The sequence below is a fragment of the Podarcis raffonei genome, chromosome 5 (assembly GCF_027172205.1).
Source record: "Podarcis raffonei isolate rPodRaf1 chromosome 5, rPodRaf1.pri, whole genome shotgun sequence".
In the NCBI taxonomy this organism is placed as follows: Eukaryota; Metazoa; Chordata; class Lepidosauria; order Squamata; family Lacertidae; genus Podarcis; species Podarcis raffonei.
Genome location: NC_070606.1, coordinates 30723221 through 30736707, shown reverse-complemented (window position 1 = coordinate 30736707; position 13487 = coordinate 30723221). Strand labels below are relative to the sequence as shown.

Genomic DNA, 13487 nt, shown 5'->3' with positions numbered 1-13487 from the left:
ATCTCATCAAGATAAAAACTAGAATCCTCCCTATTCTTGAGGAACTTTCTCGCAAGGGTAATATTTCAATGCTGCTTAGCAACTGTTTATAGGTAGGCATGCATCCAGATATGAAAACAACATTTATTGCTCCTTCCTTGTGCCAGACTAACTGCTTTGAGCAATGCACCTACACTGTCCAATGCCCTGACCTCAATACGCTGGCCCCAATTCAGTGTATCATAGATTCAGCGGGATCTTATGCATGCATACTGAGATGCTATCAAGGATGCTGCTCTACCCCAGATTCTGTGGGGATGGATGTGTTGTTTAAGTAGCCATACATAGTCTTACAGTAAAATCCTAAGCATGTGTGTACTTTGAAGTCCCATGGGCATTAACAATGCAATCCTCATGTCTACTCAGAAGAAAGTCCAACTGAATTCAGTTACAGAAAGGTAGCCGTGTTGGTCTGCCATAGTCAAAACAAAACAAAATTTTTCCTTCCAGTAGCACCTTAAAGACCAACTAAGTTAGTTCTTGGTATGAGCTTTCGTGTGCATGCACACTTCTTCAGATACACTGGAACAGAAGTTGCCAGATCCTTCTAAAACAGGCTCATCACAGCTATCTCCCTTGCTTTTTCCTGTAAGACCTATTGCAGTCGTTAAGAGTCGTCAACAGGCTCATCACAGCTATCTGCCAACCACCCTTCTGAGTAATACCCCTCCCCACCTTCTCACTATATAGAAGGATCTGGCAACTTCTGTTCCAGTTTATCTGAAGAAGTGTGCATGCACACGAAAGCTCATACCAAGAACTAACTTAGTTGGTCTTTAAGGTGCTACTGGAAGGAAAAAATTTTTTTGTTTCAACTGAATTCAATGGGACTTGCTCCCAGGTAAATGAGGTTAGGACTGCAGCTTTAGTCTCTAATAAGAGTACTTAGGCAGTGCGATCTCACACGTGTTTATACATAAGTAAATCCCAACTGAGTTGAAAGTGTATATGTATTAGATTCCTAGATGCAGAACTTCTAGAAGTCAAGAGTTTCCCAAGTCTGACCAGGAAAGGGTTAAGCTACTGTCAAGAGAAGATGCCACTGATAGTAACTATCAGAGGCACAGGGCTATGCTTAAGCCAAAGTCACATGACCAATTGCCTAAGAAAAGGACAGGCTAGGCTTAAGAGAGGGGGAAATTTTTTTAGAAAGAGAGTTGTATTTGGAGTTGGGGGAGGGGGGAAATAGAAAAGGAGAGTAAAAGAGAACAGAGCTTCCTATGGGGCTTAAGGAGAAAGGGATCATATATTCCCCAAATGTAGCTAACCAAATTAAAAACAACACTGAATTTGAAAGGAGGGAAAAAGTATCAGGCAGTGAATTGCAGAAATTGTAATGTTATGCACAACCTGTGCAAGTTGTCACTTCACACTCTGTCATTTCCTCAGCACATACAGGCTTCACTATCTGGTACCAGAGGTATGAACTAGCCTTAAAAAATGAGTTGGGGAGGGAGGGGAAGTGGGCAGCCAGGATATTAGTTTGCTAACCGTGCAATCCTCTGCATTCTTGCCCAGAAGTAACTCTGGATTACCAAGGCTGAGTGGGATTGGGGGGGGTTAGGGGAAGGGTAGTACCTCTGGTGGGGGGAACATGTCATGGTCCTCCTGGGGTAGTTTGTCTACCTTTGGTCCCCACCCTGCACTCACCCGTGGCTCCTAGAAGCTGTCAGTGTGTGACAGCAGCCATACCCCCGGAAACGGCTTTGACTGGCCAGCTAAGCCAGGTAAGGGTAGCCAATAGATCATTCAGTGAGTCCGGAACTTTCCCTGCATGCGAAGACAGCCTCTGGTGAATTGAGCGGATGAGACCCATAGTGGGACCAGTGGTCAAGAAGGCAGTTTCTGCACATGTTGTAGAGGGAGGTGAGGAGCAGATGGGGCTTGTCAACCTGGAAAGGTAGCCCAAATTCTGACCATAAACCTTGCAGGATATCTTCGTGAGATCAAAATGGTAAGGAGTAAACCCTACACAAATACAGAGTACAGCGGTACCTCGGGTTACATACGCTTCAGGTTACATACGCTTCAGGTTACAAACTCCGCTAACCCAGAAATATTACCTCGGGTTAAGAACTTTGCTTCAGGATGAGAACAGAAATCGTGCTCCAGCGGTGCAGCAGCAGTGGGAGGCCCCATTAGCTAAAGTGGTGCTTCAGGTTAAGAACAGTTTCAGGTTAAGAACAGACCTCCAGAACAAATTAAGTTCTTAACCCGAGGTACCACTGTACAGTCCCTAAGGCAGTTGGATGGTGCCTCATAACCTCCTTCCGGCAACTCTTGCAGCCAAGCTGGTGCCAAATGTATTACTCGGCTTTCCTTTGGACCACATCAGCAAGGCTGGACAGACTAGGATCTCCATACACACTGCCCAGACTTGCAAATTTGGTACTGCTAATGCAGCGGTTTGACTTCACCCCTGGAAGTGCACTCCATTGTCTCTCGAGACAGATGGATGCCAACAAGAACCACCAAGGCTGAGAGTAGACTGGCTCCCCTCAGGTAAACAAGAGAATTTGTGGCTGATGTGAGGTCAAGACAAGGAAGGCCACGTAGACCTTCTCCATTCTTCTGGAGCCAGGTAGGCAGGTTGGGGTAACTGGGCCCCCCATTAATCACCATCCATTTTAAGCAGACTTTAGCAACTATGAATTTCACAGTAAAACAAAAACAAAAAACACCATTCCTAGTGCTGCCATAGTGCAAAAGCATGGAGCCAATTCACAGATCCTTACGGCTCCTCATAGTTTTACACGGTCTCCCCCCCCCAATAAATAAATTGATTCATTCATCTGTGTCTGCATATGTGTCCTGTGATTTCTTCGTGGTTTTGTTGGTCCCCTGTGCAAAAGTCATGAAAACCCATGGAGACCCTGAATCAGTGTTTTTGCACTAGAACTGCAATTTTTTACTATGTACCAGTGTAAAGCTGATGATGTATTTTTAGGAAAAACATATCAAATCATGCTGATTCAAGAAGATAACATTTAATTCTACTGGAACCAATTTTTACTCAGACCCTGTGGAAAAGCAAAAAGCATGTGTGGCTAGGCGCATTTTCTGTTTCTATCTGTTGGAAGTGAGGAGGGAGTGGAAACTCTGTCACTTTCTCAAAATTCCAAAATGTGTCCATGGGCCCATAAAGACTGATGAACCCTGAACTAGAAGCTAATGAGCTTCTCCCTCAAGCTGGCTTCACCACAAAACATATCTGAGCAGCTGGCCCACCAGTGATATCTGCTGTGGGATCCCCTTTTAAAAAATAAAATAAAAAATCCAGCACTCAGCACTCTAAGGTCCAGGCAGTGGTGTCAAGAGTTTATTTAGACCCATTGCTGCTGACCGCTATTGTTGCCGCCAGTAGAGGCACCAGAAGGCATTTTGCTGTGGGTTCGCTGAAGCTCAATGCATCTGCTTGCATAAAGCGAACAACTTACAGGCACAAGTGTGTTTCAAACTGACATCAACTCTCACAAGGAAAATCCTAGACCAGATCAAGCCTAAGAGAGATGTTTTCCTTTGCCTTATGCTCTCTCTGTGGCCAAATACAACCCTAGTTTCATCGGAAAACAAAACTTCCAGTAAATCTACGCACTGCTTCAAGATTTAATACAATTACTCTTCTCACTAAGCAATCCTTCAGTACCAACATCTCTTTTGTCACTACATCCAAGCGATCTATGCACAAAGCCATTACATATAAATTACTTGACAATGGGCTGTGGACTACACTGACAACTTTTTTAATGAGTTCCGTCCATTTTCAAATCTACATTTTTATTTTAAGCCACAATGACTGAATCTCTCGAGTTTCACAACTTGCTTATTACATATCTGTGTTTTTAGAAATGGAACATTTTCATTTGGCTTTGGCAAACAAGTGCTTGTCAATGCAACTCCAATCAATCCATTTGTTCCCACAAGATTATAGAACCACTTTGCATTTTATGGGACCGTCCAGGAATAAACACCGTAAGCATGTAAGAGAGAGACACCTTTGGGTGTTCACCCTATTCAAACGTGCCGAGAAGAAAATGTTCAGAAATGTTATTCATCCTGCACAAAGTGCAACATATCAAAAATCCAAGCAGCTGCAGGATAGAGCTGCTCCAAACACTTATATCCCTGCTTATATCACAATTAAGAAGCTATTGCAAATATAACATTATGTGATCTGCCAGTAAGAGCTGCTTTATACCAGCGTTCCAGCGGTGTCCACTATGAGAAGCACATAAAGTGGGAAGGAAATACACACGCCTCCGAACATGCGGTGCGCAAAGGGAACGGCAGCCAATCACAGCTCCCCTACCCATTTCCCCAAGCGCTTGAGGACACGTGTCTCCCTGTCACAATTCATACTGGAGTAATATGGACAAGTTCAAACGGCAGTTTCCTCTGCAATAAATGCAACACTTGGGTATTAAAACCAGGAAGTATACCTTGAAAGCAGCAGGGATTTTCCCTGGTGGGCTCAAAAGCGCAATTCCAGACACTGCGCACTTCTTGCAATTGCCGCTGTCTGTGATGTGTCAGATAAGTCAGCGTGTGTGCATTTACAGAGACCGTGCGGACGGCAGGGATCGGATGCACATCTGCCCCCTTTTCAAAAAACTGAAAGGCCCACGCCTTTCTGCAAGGAGAAATGCAACAGTCCGTCCGTCCCCCCCCCCCCCCGCGCAAAATATAAGAACCAGTGTGTCTTGCTAAAAGCCCTTCGCTGTCAGGACCCTTCAGACTGAGGAGATTCTGCAACCCCCTGCAGATCTGGTTTTTTAGGGAAGCAGAAGAGAGAACTGCTCGCTCATGACTCAGGCTTATGCAGTGTGACAAGAAGACTGGCTTCCCTCCTGACTTTTTGCATCTGCACGTACTCCAGGGGCAGTTGCATTTGCAAGAGGGTTTGTATGCAAATGGACAGCCTCCTGCGCTCAAATGGTGACTCTGGAGGCAAGTATGCAGAGGCAAGCCTCCTGCCCGCTTCTCCTCCGAACTGGCTTTTAAACAAGCTGCCCTGTTGAGCAATACTACTGACATATAGAGAAACTCATCCCCCCCCCCCCCGCCAAAGCGAGATATCAGCAGAGAGAGGGGGAAGGGGGAGAACCAAGCCGCTGCCTCTGCTCTTGTTTCAAGCAGATGGCTTCCTGGAGTGGGATTTATTTCTGCAGGAGGTAGAAGCCAGCGGTGGCCTGCAGCTCTCATTGTACAACTGCTTTCACAAGGGCTGCCGAGGAACCAAACAATGGGTTAAATTCGATTTTAAATTGACGACAGTGCGATGATTAATTAACTCTACTGAGATCAGCCAAGATGCACTGCTGGGAAACCGAGATATACAGCAGAGTTTAACCCATTGCATGGGGGGCTTTTTGCATTTAAAAAGCAAAAATAATGCAGTTTAAGCAAACAAGGGGGTGGTGGTTTAAAAAAGGCCAGTTCGAGAAGTTGCTGTTTTACCTTTCCTTTTCCCCAAAAAGCAAATGCTTGAGAAAGAGAGCCAGTTTCGTTAAAACTGTCTCGCCCCCAACCCCTTTGTATGCAGATTTGAGGCAGTTTTGCTTGCCTGGCGGGTTTTTCCGGGCAGACTTGGGCTGCTTCAAGGCAAACTTGCACTAAGGCGGTCACAGGTCGGAGGATTTGGGGGGTTTTTTTTAATTAAAAAAATATAAATGTGGGAATTTTGTTTTTTTCCTTTCCTTTCCCTCCCGCAGCCAGCAGCAGAAACTTCCCTGGGACTTTTCTCAGGGTTCCACCAACTTTTAATTGCATTCCGCTTCTCCACGTCTATCCTGTAGGAAAGTGCAGCCAACTTTTCAGAATGGGCTCTTCTCGCCAGCCCGCTGGGCAGACAAGGAAGGTTCGCGTACTAAGCGAGGCTGCTTCTCCAACCATCCCCTCCCCACCCCGACTAGCTTCTCTGGGAACAGATCCCTTAATACGTACCAGGCTCGTTGCGTTGTCAATAAGATACTAACAGGAAAAGGCGCTCCGTGCATGACTTTGCAATCCACAGCTGCAAAAAAGCAAGGAAACTTTCATGGCTCATCCATGAAGGAAGGAAAATAAGCACCTATGTGGAACATGGAGACCCCCCGCACCCAGCAATGGGGGAATAAAGCGTGCTCTTCCCGGAAGGTTAGTATCTTCACCGGACAGACCCTCCGAGAGGGAGGCTCGGCTGCGCTTTGCTCTGGAGCTGGACGGAGCCCTCCTAGTGAAAAGTAAGATGCGAGCTGGATCGCCACTCCGGAGTCGGATTGCTTACCTCTCGACCCCGGACTCTTGGGGCCACTGACTAGCGCAACTTTAAAAGTTTCACTCAAGACGCCCCTGCACAGTATAGTGCTTAGGTCAACAAAGGTGGGAGGAAAGAGGAAAGAAGCAGGCATAAAACTGATTTGAAGAATCAGGCATAAAACTGTTTGATGATTCAAATGCATCTAATGATGCAAAAAAATTGGCTAGAATATACATTTGGCTTCTTTCCTGCAGTTTAACACTGTTCACATGTGGGACAAATATTCCCTAGTGCTAAATGGCCTCTAGCATTCCGCAAACTCCAAATATATCAATTCTTAATAATAACAGTGATAATATTTGTTACTTGCTTGTTGCACGCAAAACTTGCAACATATTTAAAAACATAAGCACGTGTAAAAATACACTACAGAAAGAACAGTCACAAAAAGCACATGCCATTTCTACAAATACTCAAAGCCACCCTCCAGCAGAAAGCTTTTAATTGCCTTTTATTTAAAAATTAATGTATGCACACGATAATGTTCACTCCAAAGTTTGATCTTACACATTGTTGGGAATGATTATTCCTAATTATTTAAACTGATTTAGGCATGCCTAATTCTTAAGATCAGACTGTAGAAGAATTAGGTGCTGTCAGTGCTCAGATTATTATTGCCTACAACAGAGATTTGATAGAGGTGCATTGGGAGTAAAGGACCTCTCCCTGTAGCCACCTTTCTTGACACAGGCATGCCAGCAGAGTATCCAAAGCAGATCCTAAGGTATAGGCAGGGTAGTACAGGTACAGGTGTTCAAATAAATAGCTTAGGCCTAAACCATTTATGGCTTAAAGGGTTAAAACCAGCACTTTTAAATTGGCCTAAAATGCACTGGTGTCTTGGACTGGCTGGATGCAGAGGAGTAGTGGGAGACATCAGCTGGGGAACACTCAAGGGAAAAAGGCTCAGTGCTCAGGGACTGGTGGTGGGATGGCAATGAGTGGTCAGAGGGAGAAGATTGGGAAAAGGTGGTGTTGGAAGCTGAAGAGGCAACAGGGTTTAGTGAGTAGGAGGAGTCTGTGGCAAAGAGAAGTCCAGAAGGAGAATCTGAGGAAGAGGGAGGCCAAGAGGCGGAGATGAGTCAGTCTGGAGAAGAAGCTAAGGTGTCTCCCACTCCTGCTGCAACCACCTCCCCTCACCCCTGGTCTCCCAGAACTAGAAGAGGTATGGAGGAGGAGGAGCAGAGACAGGTGTGCTGGCAGAGTCTTGGAGCGACCCGGGAGAGGAGGAGGCTTAGACAGCTGTGGGAAGGCAGGGACCCTCAGTCCCCACAACTGCCTCAAAGGGGGAAAACCTATGGGAAAGAGTTGCTGTGCTCACTAGGCATGGCACTACTGAGCAGCCTGGTTCTTCTAATAAAGAGTTAACTTAGTCTGTGTGATTTATCACTGACCCACTCCTGACAACTGGCAACCACTGCAGCTGATATTATAAAGATGCTGCTCACCTTGTCCTCTGGCCACCACATTCTGAACCAGCTGAAGTTCCTACAATATCTTCAAGAATGCGCACATAGTAAGAGCATGGATCACTGTGGAAAAGTCGGCCTTCTGTATATAGTTTAAGCCAGGAGCATTTCTATTCTAAGATCGCCAACCCAATCCATTATCAGCTGTAAGCCACCTTCCAGAACTCGGAATCTTCCTACCCACAACACCTCAGTCTTGCTTAGATTAAACCTCAGCTCATTTGCTCACACCCATTCCAGAACTACTGCCAGGCCCTGGTTTAGGATTCCAACAGCCTCCCTGAGATCAGAGGGTGCAAAGGAAAAGTTGACTGATAACAATGCAGTATAAACCTTTGGATGGCTTTCCTGGAAAATTCATGTTGTACAGCTTGCAGGTAAAAATGGACTCTACAAGCCAATGGCCACCAGACAGAGCAAAAGTCCCCCAACACCATTTTCTGGGAATGACTATTCAATAACAACCTGAACTATTGTAATACGGAGCCTCCTAAATCCCAATAATTGACCCAGGATGTTACAGTTGATAGGACATATTGAAAGCCTCTGAGGTCCAGGAGGATTATCAAGGTAGCATCCTGCCCCTTTCCACCCTATCATGAATCATCCACCAGGGTGACTAAGGCTCCTTCCATCCTATAAATAAGCCTGAACCCAGATTGGACTGGATCCAAGTAATAATACAGAACTGCCTAGAGTTGAAAAGCCACAATGCGCTCTATCATCTTGCTTTGTAAAAAATGCAAGTTAGACAGAATGGTATTTGTTAATTGCCAAATAATTTAAAGTCAATTATAGGAGAAGTCTCACTTTGCATCCTTGAGATAGGAACCGCTCCTTATCTTAGGGAGGCACTCACTACCTCCTAGGTCCTTGATTTCAAAACCATGAAGGGGAGGATCAAGGGGGAAGTTAAAGGCCTCACTACTCCAAGCTATTTAACCACATCCTCGGGTAAAACAAGCTGAAAAGTATCTGCCCCAACAGTGCAAAATAGTATTCTGATCCCATCCATCTCTGCACACCAACATGCATACTCAGGTTAAAGAATTAGTGTAAAACTGCACACATCATTTAGAGCTTATTGGAAGAAAGTAGCTGAGCTACAAATTTAAGAAAAAACCAAGCACTTTGCATTCTGCAACATTGTGGTTGATATGACCACCGTCAAAACAACAAAAAACTTACATGCCTCTTCTGAGCTAGAAGTAAAAAGCCAGTCACAGAGACCATACAATCAATGCCTGATCATACAGTTCAGTTTTCTCTGCTTTTATCATCACAGCAATCCTGTTAGGCTGAAAGGAGGAGTTGCTAAAGTTCACCTAATTAGATTTGAACCCTGGTCTTCCTAGCCTAAACACAATGCTCAAACCACCACAATTTATATACATAGCCTCCTGCAGCTGTTGAAACCAACTTAGATGAAGCTACTCATGCACATAAACAAGAAGGATTGCCTGGACTACATAATTGCATCCAATCCCACCAATTAAAACATAAATATGCTTATTAGAAGCTTTCTAATGGTTTTCTGTTGTCCATTTGCAAAAGACAAACAGTGCTAGATACTTAATGTAATTTAATATCACCAGTGCCCGTTACCAATTTTTGTTTTACCCCATGCTTTTGACAGCAGCTCGATTTCCATATATTAGTCAGGTGATAAGCATTTAAAAACTTCCCCTGGTGATTTATCCATACCAAATTGTGGTTAAAAATCAGAAAAATGCAACAGGCTAGGCTTCTCACCCCCCCCCCGGTAGCTGGCAGCTATAAAGTAATTTAGGACAAATAATATAACTCAGTATATATCTAACCATTGTTTCCCATCAAAGTGGAAAGTATTCAGGTGAGCTGTGAGAAGGCACCACACCTTATAATATTCGTAACCACATTCATATTTCCATATGAGAGTACTTTGCTCTGACTTTGACTTCAGTCGTAAAGCATTACATTGCTGTTGCCCTCAGATTTAATTACTGTTCTCTTTGTTCTGAAAAGTAGTTGCTACATGTTTATCTGCGCTGGGTATGACCAAATATTTTGCCTGTTAAGAGGGCACCCTAACTAAAGTACTTGCAAAGGGGGATGGGAGGTGTAACCATAGATCAGAAGGTGGTGGTGGTTTTGTTAAAATTTATATACCACCCTTCATTTGAAGAATAGTTAGTTAAAACCAAACAACCCCCCCAAACATCTATACTAGTATGAACTACTAATGAAGCATGACACCAGCTTACATCACATTCAGAGATAAAGAGAACTGTAGAGCCAAATATTATTTATAGGACAAGTACCGGTAAGTATAGTTTGTCAGTTATGGGAATTAATACTGAGATTACAGTACCTTGACACCTTGTTTCTTATTCCATTTATAACCCATTTTACAACCTTGATGCTTATTTGTATGCATGGTTTTATCCCTGTCACATACGTCAGTAAATGTGCATTAATGGATCTGATCCATACACACACCATTTGAATGGGTACCAGTTTATGCCCACAAACGCATCCAGCAGAACACAATTAACTACTGACATCACCTTGCAGAGAAGGATTGCCATTTCACTGGAGGCAGTGATGACTGAATAAAATAAGTATATACAAATTATATAGAATACTATGATGGGCAGAATAATAGCACTTTTTGCTTTTCACTAAGCCTTATGTTTTCAGAAATGTGCAGGAATTGAGTGCATTTATTTATTTATGTTATTGAGGAATAACCTTTTGAAATGAAAATTTCCCAAGGCTATTTTACATCTTCTTATTTATTTATCAATAAAATCATTTATAGGCTAATACAGTTAATGTAATAACACTTGAAACTAGTGTCTAAATCAGTGTCAACAGCAGGCTACAACTGTTTCCAATTAAACCAGTAAAAAGCCATAGCCTTTTTTAAAACAGAAATGAATGACAGTTTAAAGTCCAACTCACCATTTAAATAAAGAACAGATTGAAAAAGAAACGTATTTAAAGCCCACCTAAATGCAAGCAGGGAGTGGGCTTGACACACCTCTCCATGATGAGTGGGGAAGTTTCATAAATGGGGGGCCACAGTGCAAATGCCATGTCCTTTTCTTTTTTTTAGTACTCTATTTTAGTACTCTTTTTTAGTACTCTATGCAATTCTACCAGATCTGCCAAAAGTTGGAAGACATGGTGTGCTACTGATTTAGCTGGAAACTCTTTTTTATGGCAAGAGTGGAACAGCGCAAATTCCTTTTATAAAGTCAAAAGTATGAGTGTGAGAAAAGCATTGATGGAAGAATTAAAGGTGGTAATGGAAGTTATAAGAAAGTGCCTCACCCTGAGTAAAATATAAAGCAAGAACTTCCCATAGGCCCTGCTTAAATTTTCAACAGTGTAACTGTATATTTTCTCTTCTTGCAACACTTCCTTCCTATAAAACATGGGTAGGCAAACTAAGGCCCGGGGGCCGGATCCGGCCCAATTGCCTTCTAAATCCAGCCCGCAGACAGTCCAGGAATCAGTGTGTTTTTACATGAGTAGAATGTGTCCTTTTATTTAAAATGCATCTCTGAGTTATTTGTGGGGCATAGGAATTCATTCAGTTCCCCCCCCAAAAAATATAGTCTGCCGCCCCCCAAGGTCTGAGGGATGGTGGACCGGCCTCCTGCTGAAAAAGTTTGCTGACACCTGCTATAAAACATATTCTCATGTACATCAAAATGATGTCTGTACTACAGCAGCAATTGCCATGTTGAAGGTCATGCTCCATTAGTGGGTTAAGTAGGGACTTCTGCTGTGAGGCTTCCTAGGAGGACAGGCTGTAGTTTAAGAGACTGGAGTGTTATGTGGGAAATGTCACATTCAGAAACTGGAAACAGGATCACGAAACCTTTAATTTTCAGCACGTCAGTCCCACAGAACAGAAAAAGGTGATCTATTTCAAATTGCATAAGCAAACCAGATCTCTCCAATGAGCTGTGTTTCTTCAGTTTTGAAACAGCATCCTTAAGAGTGGAGTATGGTCCAGTGAGCAGCTTCTTAGGCTTGGACTTGAATGAGTGGGTTTGTCTGCTACGGATGCACTAAGCAGTCTGGGAGAAATCCCTTTCCCTCACCTTCAGATCCTCATCTGTAAAAAGGCAAAATAAGTTACCTACCTAGTGCATAACTTCAAAGGTTAGATGTAGCAAGGCTCAACACTGACTGCAAGGTATCCCCTCAGAACTGGATCTGAAAGTCCCCCTTTGCTATGTTCCTATGTGTGTTGATGATGCAAAGAAAAGGTGCTTGTTCCTCTCCCCTTTAAGTTTTACCTATCCCTTACAAGAACACCAATGTAAATACTGAAATGTCTTTACTGTTTTAAAGTGTTAATTGCCACAATCTTTTATTTGTTCACTTTGAATTTGGAGATTTGTATGGCATGGCTAAACTGCATTTTAGCTATCTAATCTTTGGCTATGTACACATTAGCAGCTTAAAATGCAGCAAAGTAATTTCCCCCACTGTGTTTCAAATACTTTTAAACATTGTTGTACACAGCAGAGAGAGAGTGGGGACATCTTCATTTGATGCACATTACCTGACCTGTATCTCCGTGTCCCCTGTCCCTCCTGTTCAATAGAGCTGTCATCTGCCCATGTACAATGGCTGTCTGAAATGTACACATCTCAGCTTGTGGCTTACGTTTTCAAACTGGGTGGAAGCTGGTTTGAGGGAAAGTGCATCAAATACAAGTATTTATAAAGAAACAGAAAAATACACATGAATTGTGGCTAAAGAAAGACAAATGTACCAGTGGTGGGAGCACACTGGAGCTGGAATGAATGGTAATGTGTGGACAGCCTTTATCTCTACCTCTTTCAAAATGGCTTTTTGAAGGGGCATAAATACGGTAAATAGATTCCAAAACAAGAGTAGTTTTACATCACAGTGAAAAGTTAAAGAATATTTTTTAACAAAGTAATGAAATGCGAAGGTGATGGTCACAGGGTGTTCCACCTCACCCCTTATATATAGCTTCAGAAGCCACACTGGACAACACCTTTATTAATTATTATTATTAATTGAATTATATACAGGCCTATACCAGGGGGTCTCAGGGCGGTTCACAGAATAAAATCTTGATATAAAATCACAAATACATAATAAAATCAAAAACAACTATAATGTAATCAGGAAATTCTTCATTAAGGGAAGATGTTACAAAAAGGGAGGCAGGCTTTTCCCTTTTTTTCAGTACTCTGTGCACTTTTTTGTACCCAGATCTGCCAACTGTTGGAAGGCATGATACTGAGCTGCTTGGCGTGCTGATTTAGCTGAAAACTCTTTTCATGGAAAGAGCAGAATAGCACAAAGACCTTTTATAAAGTGAAAAGCACAACAAAGAATTATGGATAACGCCAAGGCTTGCCACAATTTTGTGCCTAGTAAAGGGTATTACATAACTGCAATGATATATATATAAACCTGCGGCAATTGCTTTTTTAATGTGTCGTCCCTCCACCCCACGCGCGGCAAGGCTATGCAATGATCAACTCTGCCAGTGGAATTTCCGCCCGTCCTGCCGGAGTTAAAAAGCCAAGAAGCCCGACCGGGGGGCGGGGGCTGTTGGGGGAGAAGAGGGAGCGGCGGAACACCAGAAAAGAAGGCGCATATATTCGCGCCCTTCTCAACCGCAGGCTCTTCCTTGCACTTCAAGT

General features: G+C 43.3%; 1 protein-coding gene and 1 long non-coding RNA gene across 3 annotated transcripts in view; both read right to left on the bottom strand.

The window, feature by feature from the left end:
* TET1 (tet methylcytosine dioxygenase 1) overlaps window positions 1-6649 on the bottom strand; it is a 68755-nt gene extending 62106 nt beyond the window's left edge. Inside the window, exon 1 of the mRNA XM_053388446.1 lies at window positions 5983-6649. The gene's annotated coding sequence lies outside the window, so the exon portion shown is untranslated. The remainder of the gene's footprint in view (window positions 1-5982) is intronic.
* A 5011-nt stretch (window positions 6650-11660) lies between these two features.
* Window positions 11661-13329, bottom strand: LOC128413913 (uncharacterized). 2 transcript variants are annotated; one of them, XR_008330521.1, is made up of 2 exons: window positions 12368-13329; window positions 11661-11914 (listed from the first exon to the last, which is right to left on the bottom strand). It is a non-coding gene; the product is annotated as an uncharacterized LOC128413913 (long non-coding RNA). The 2 variants fall into 2 exon arrangements; XR_008330522.1 differs by having other exon boundaries at window positions 12373-13329.
* Between the last annotated feature and the right edge of the window lie 158 nt (window positions 13330-13487).